Consider the following 5,596-nt stretch of genomic DNA (forward strand, 5'->3'; position numbering starts at 1 on the left):
TGTCAAGTGGACACACAGAATCAGCCAGTACACATGGCTTCTAGAGATTTTTCTTTTTACCTTTTAAAATCTCACACTACACATAAGCTGCCAGTGGTCCTGACAAGAGATGTCTGATTGCTACACTTTATAGGTCTGAATGAACTAATGATGCCTAACTAGATCACCTAACAGGGCCTTTCCTGTACATTCTTAGATAACTAGGCCAGAGTAACTGACCCTCAACAGCAGTGGGAGAAGGTCAGTCCTTATATGTGCCACTTGGGGCCACCAAAAATATTGATAGTTCAAATTGCTAACAACTTAGTCTTCTGAAAGTGGCAGCTTAGTAAAGCATTATGAATGTTACTCTCAGTCTTGCCGAGCTCGTTTCCGGAAGCGCATCTGCTTGTCTCCAGCGAGATGGCTTCAAGTTTACTTCGCAGAGTTGGCGCTCTGGTGGCGCAGGCCCTGAGGGCCTACGGGCCCCGTGGCGCAGCCGCGACGGGCTCCATGGCTTCAGGAGGTGGTGTTCCTACTGATGAGGAGCAGGCCACCGGGTTGGAGAGAGAGATCATGATAGCGTCACAGAAGGGACTGGATCCATACAATATGCTACCTCCAAAGGCAGCTTCGGGGACCAAGGAAGACCCTAATTTAGTCCCATCCATCACCAACAAGTGAATAGTGGGTTGCATCTGTGAAGAGGACAACTGTACTGTCATCTGGTTTTGGGTGCACAAAGGCGAGAGTCAGCGATGCCCAAACTGTGGAACCCATTACAAGCTGGTGCCTTTCCAGCTGGCCCACTGAGCCTTGTGTTAACCTTTCAGAATGTCATGGAAAGTTTCTCTCTATAATAAAGACTAGCCATTGCATTGGCTCCTCCCATTAAATAAATAAATAAATAAACGTTACTCTCCCCTGTGGCATCCCACCAGGCCTTATTCCATATATTGTAAAGACTTCTGGAATGTTCCTGACTGTTGTAGAAAGCTGAGGCTATACCGGCTTTAAAGTTGACTCCTTCCTTCGACTTTCAGTCACTCAAACACATCACAGTCTTTCCCTAGGCAAGATGGACCCAGAAACACTGAGCATCAGAGCAAAGTCAAAATGCCTGCATCAGCCAGAGCAGGGAAGCTGCCCCCCCTTTTCCCCGCCCCCCACACTCCACAAACAGTTTTCTAGCAGAAAGGTTAAAGGAAGGAGAGGCTGAATGTATTAACTGTCTCCTTGGCCCCGCTGCTGCCTGGCTTCCTTTGGGCTCAGCAGACGATATTAGGCGCCAGACACATATGCATGGTGCCATTTGCGTGTCTGTGTTAAAGTTGACTTAATTAGGAGGGTTTACCTCAAATACACGCTTAAATGGATTCTCCTAGTGGTGTAACATTCTCGTCTACTGCCTATTGCTTTGCTGAAAAAGAGAAGGCGAATGCAGAAGTGGGCAGCGGGCTCCGAAGCTGTGTTTACACACATTGATGTGCAGCAGAGAAAGAAAATGGGGCTGGGGTCGAGTGAACTCCTGTAGGATAAATAGAGATAAATAATTCAGATTCTCATTATCATAGAGGCATATAGCTTCAGTGCATGGGAGCATCCTGCCTTGTGAGAATTGGTATGCAGAAGGTATTCAGCGTGTAATCTAGCATTAATATTAACATAAATCCAAGGCAGGAATTAGCAATATTTCTAAAGTCTTATAGGATAACTGAATTCACACTATATTGTTTGGCCCTCCTGGGCATTTTAGTAATCGGATAATAGAAATGTTGAAGTAGTTGAGATGTTCTTTATATTGCTCTCTGAAAAGATCTTAACATAATGTCTTTAGTAGACAGTTTTGATAGAATGTGTTGAACAAAAAGAAATACGACTATTTTGGTTATATGGGTATGTTTCATTAGCTCAGCCTGCAGAGATATGACATTACATTCTAAAAAGAATACAATTAATAACAATGAGATTTTTTTTCTTGAAGAGTGTAGCGGGAGTGGTTGAGCACGATGTCAGGGCAATTAAGCCGAGGCGCTGCATTACCTTTGTCTGAATACCGGCAACATCACCCTGTCTCAATGTGTTGAATGGTTATTTCTTTAGCAGAGAATTTGTAATTTATTTTGATGTTTCCTATAATTCAGACCACTATAATAAAAATGACTTTTTTTCAGGTAAGAAAAAAATCTTTTAAAATAACTAGTCAGTAGAAATTAACATTTCTTTCCATTGGCATGGCTTATACTTTTTTTTTTTTTTTTTTTTTTTTTAAACCCTAGTAGGGAATAGCTGACTGCAAGGAAAATGCACAAAGTAACTTCAGGGGATTAAGCTGAGTTGAATGATCCTATTGGTAAAGTAAGGAAGTATAGAACAATCAGGTGTCTGTGGAGCCTGTGCCCTGTGGAAGAGCAATCCAGGGGAAAAGTTGTACATTGAGACGATTAAAACAATCGCCCAGGGTATTATTTTATTCAGTATTAACCTTTATGTTTTATGTTAAATGACAGTGAAGGTTCTGGAACATGGTGACTCCCCAGAGTCTCAGTCACTGAGATTTTTTTTTTTTTTTTTATTATCTCCGAAGAGGTTTTATTCCATTGTGCAATGCTGAAACTGCTCTTCCGTCCCTTCACTGGTCAGTTTTAATAGGGCGTAACAAAAGATAAAATGTGTTGAAACATGAAAATTCTGCTTTTAGAAAACAGATGATGAAGAGGATTGTTTAAATCTCTGCATGCCTAGTCTATTTTAAGCTTCGGGAGCCATGGTTGTTTGGGCAAGGGGTGACTGTGGGTGATAGGAGTGTTGGGAGAGGAGAGAGAAGGAAACAAGCCCATCAGTCATTTCTGCTCACCTAAGTCTACCCTGATGCTGTAAGCAGGTGTCTGGAAATGCCACCATAAGTCTAGGCCTTGGGGTATTAATACCCAACTCCATTTCCACTCATGAGTGATGTATTAAAGCGTTGTAGGTAGTAAATTGCTAATCTGAGAGGCTCTAGGTGGTTTCTTACTCACACAGAGACTTAGTTAATGTAATACCTTGATCATCGCTCTGCCCGCCTGTTACTTTCTGTGTTGCTTTCCCTAGCCATCCAAAGGCAATCAGCTCGACTGCCAACTCTCTCTGACTGTAACTGCTGCTTAGTTCTTGCATATATGCAGACGCACACACCTCTTCAGACAATTAAATCACATCAACCTGCTAGGGGACAGGAGGCCTCTGTGTGTTATGTGAGCAGCAACCCTCCCCTGCTAAGTATTATTGACAAATCCATCAAGGGCAGTGATGCATTGGCTTCCACCTTACCTAGAAGGACACTAGGGCACCGGTGACATGCTGTCACCGTGGTAACTGCGGCTGAAGTGAACAGCCTGTTAGGATAGGTGACCTCTGTTGGCAGTGCGCCTGGAGATGTAGCACTCACGGGCTGCCATGTCATGGGGACCCCAAGGAACAGCCCAGTGCCCTCAAATTGATTCATTAGGCCCCAAACGTATCGATCGCTCTAATTTGCAGGAATTTATTATATTGATATTGGACTGATTAACATTTTGTGCCAGACTGGTTCGATATGTGCTTGTAACAGCTTTTAATGATTAATTGACTTTTATGATTCCATCTCAGGGCTGTCAGTGAGCTGTGAACTGTGGGCAGGCTTGTTCCTTGACGGTCTCTCCAGTGGCACAGGGCAGTGATTGAATACCTAGGAAATTAGTGTCCTTGCTGTCTCATTTTATGAAAGATAAATGCTATGACATTTAATGCAGACCTTAATTTAGAACAGAACTAAGCAGATCACTTTGCAATTTAATCATAAACAGGTAAATATCAAAACTTGTTTAGCATTTTACAAGTTAAGCACACGGAAAATGGAGGCAACACAGAGAAGGCGACAAGGGAGCCGGCAAGAGCTAAAATAAAATAATGTGGGTGGGAACTGCACAGCAATTTAATAATCACGTAATTTATTAGGGGCAACATCGGAGCCCATTTTTCAGCCCAGAATATACTGCTCTCATTCACTTGGTGGCAAGCCCCGGGCGTGCCGCTTGGCACAGGCTGAAAAGTTAGCATTTACCTTCAGGGCTGCAAGCAAATCTGCAATATTGCCTGGTGAATCGAGGAAAATACATTGACTGAATTGCCACAAAAGTAAATAGCAGAAAAAGGGACAGGCTCCAGTTTAATATGTGCCCCTGACATGTAATAAGGGGAATATCACATTCAGCAAGGTTTATGTGTTACCTAAAACAACCATAAACATTATGAAAAGAAGGCAGGAGAAATGAGATTTTATTGTGCTCGCTCACAACAGAGAGAGAGGAGGAGGAAGGCTGAGGGGTGCCAACTCGCACCTCTTGCATTCATATTTAAAGCATATTTTCTGCCTTTCATTTTAATTAAAAGACTTAAGTTAGGGGAAAACTGTCCAAACATCATGTCAAATTATTCATGTTTGTACATATAAGGAATGAGATGAAATGGTCCCGTGCAGGCTTCTTCCTTTACTGTTGAATGTTTTTCTTCTTTGCTATGTGGATCCACCTTTATCTGATGTGAGGAAGTCAGGTGATGCATAATAAGACCATTTGCAGTGTACATATTCTGTGGTCCTTGGCTGAGCTCTGCTCAGTCTACCGCAGTTTTCTTTGCCCTAGCTCTACAATATTGAAATGGACTGCTCTGTTCCACAGAACACCCCAAACATCTTGTGGCTTCGACCACTTCCAGGTCTAGGCTGTCTCCCCACCTCACTCACATCCTGGGCTTTTGACCTCCCATCACTTCATATGCTTGGAATGATGGCTTCCTTACCCCTCTGTGATTCTTTGGCCCAATAGTAAAAAAGAATTAAACGGGCCCCTGGCTGTCTCTGATCCCACACATGCTCCTGCTAATGAATGTGCATACACACACCAGTCTTTGCATATGTATACCTTGAGGTAAGGCATCCCTGTCTGGCCTAGGTTACAGCCCTTGCCTATGGCTGGCACCATGGTGCCCAGTTCAGTGCCTGAGACCCAGGTAGGGTGTCTTTTGTGTTGGAACCAGAAAGCAGCAATGCCCCACTTTAGGTAAATCACAACCCAAATGGCAGAAGGCGCTTTCAGCATGCCTTTCATTTGACTGGCTTCAGGTCTTCTTCTGTTGGGGCCATTCTTTGCTGAGAGATCTTCAACAGGCTGAGATGACTTCTTTACGCTGAGTGCAGTCTGGCTGTAGAGCATTCATCTGATCCAGCCCGACACAAACTGCCAGTAGAGTGTGGAATGCCCGCATGGACAGTTTCTAGAGAGCTGTGCTTCCTGAGGAAGGACCTCTTCTCTCCAATGTACCAGCACACTCCATGCCCATGTGCAGAGGGAAAGCATGGGCTGCTTTGCAATCGTTCCTTTAACTGGTGGAAAAGACCATACTCTTTTGCACCTACCCCTAACAGCCTCTTCATCTTGTTTCCCACAGGCTGAGTGAACTGGGAGTTTGTTTTGTTTTGTTTTGTTTGCAAGGCTCCTGTTTATGTCACCAGTGGTTTGAGAGGTGGGACTATCTGGAAGAAGCATGCCACAACCCACACCATGAGGGAAGGGGTGCACGAGAATCCTGAATGGCA

General features: G+C 43.9%; 1 pseudogene; it reads left to right on the plus strand.

The window, feature by feature from the left end:
- Window positions 1–402: 402 nt before the first annotated feature.
- On the plus strand, window positions 403–873 carry LOC127195351 (cytochrome c oxidase subunit 5B, mitochondrial-like; annotated as a pseudogene).
- Window positions 874–5,596: the final 4,723 nt, after the last annotated feature.

The sequence above is a fragment of the Acomys russatus genome, chromosome 11 (assembly GCF_903995435.1).
Source record: "Acomys russatus chromosome 11, mAcoRus1.1, whole genome shotgun sequence".
Classification (NCBI taxonomy): domain Eukaryota; kingdom Metazoa; phylum Chordata; class Mammalia; order Rodentia; family Muridae; genus Acomys; species Acomys russatus.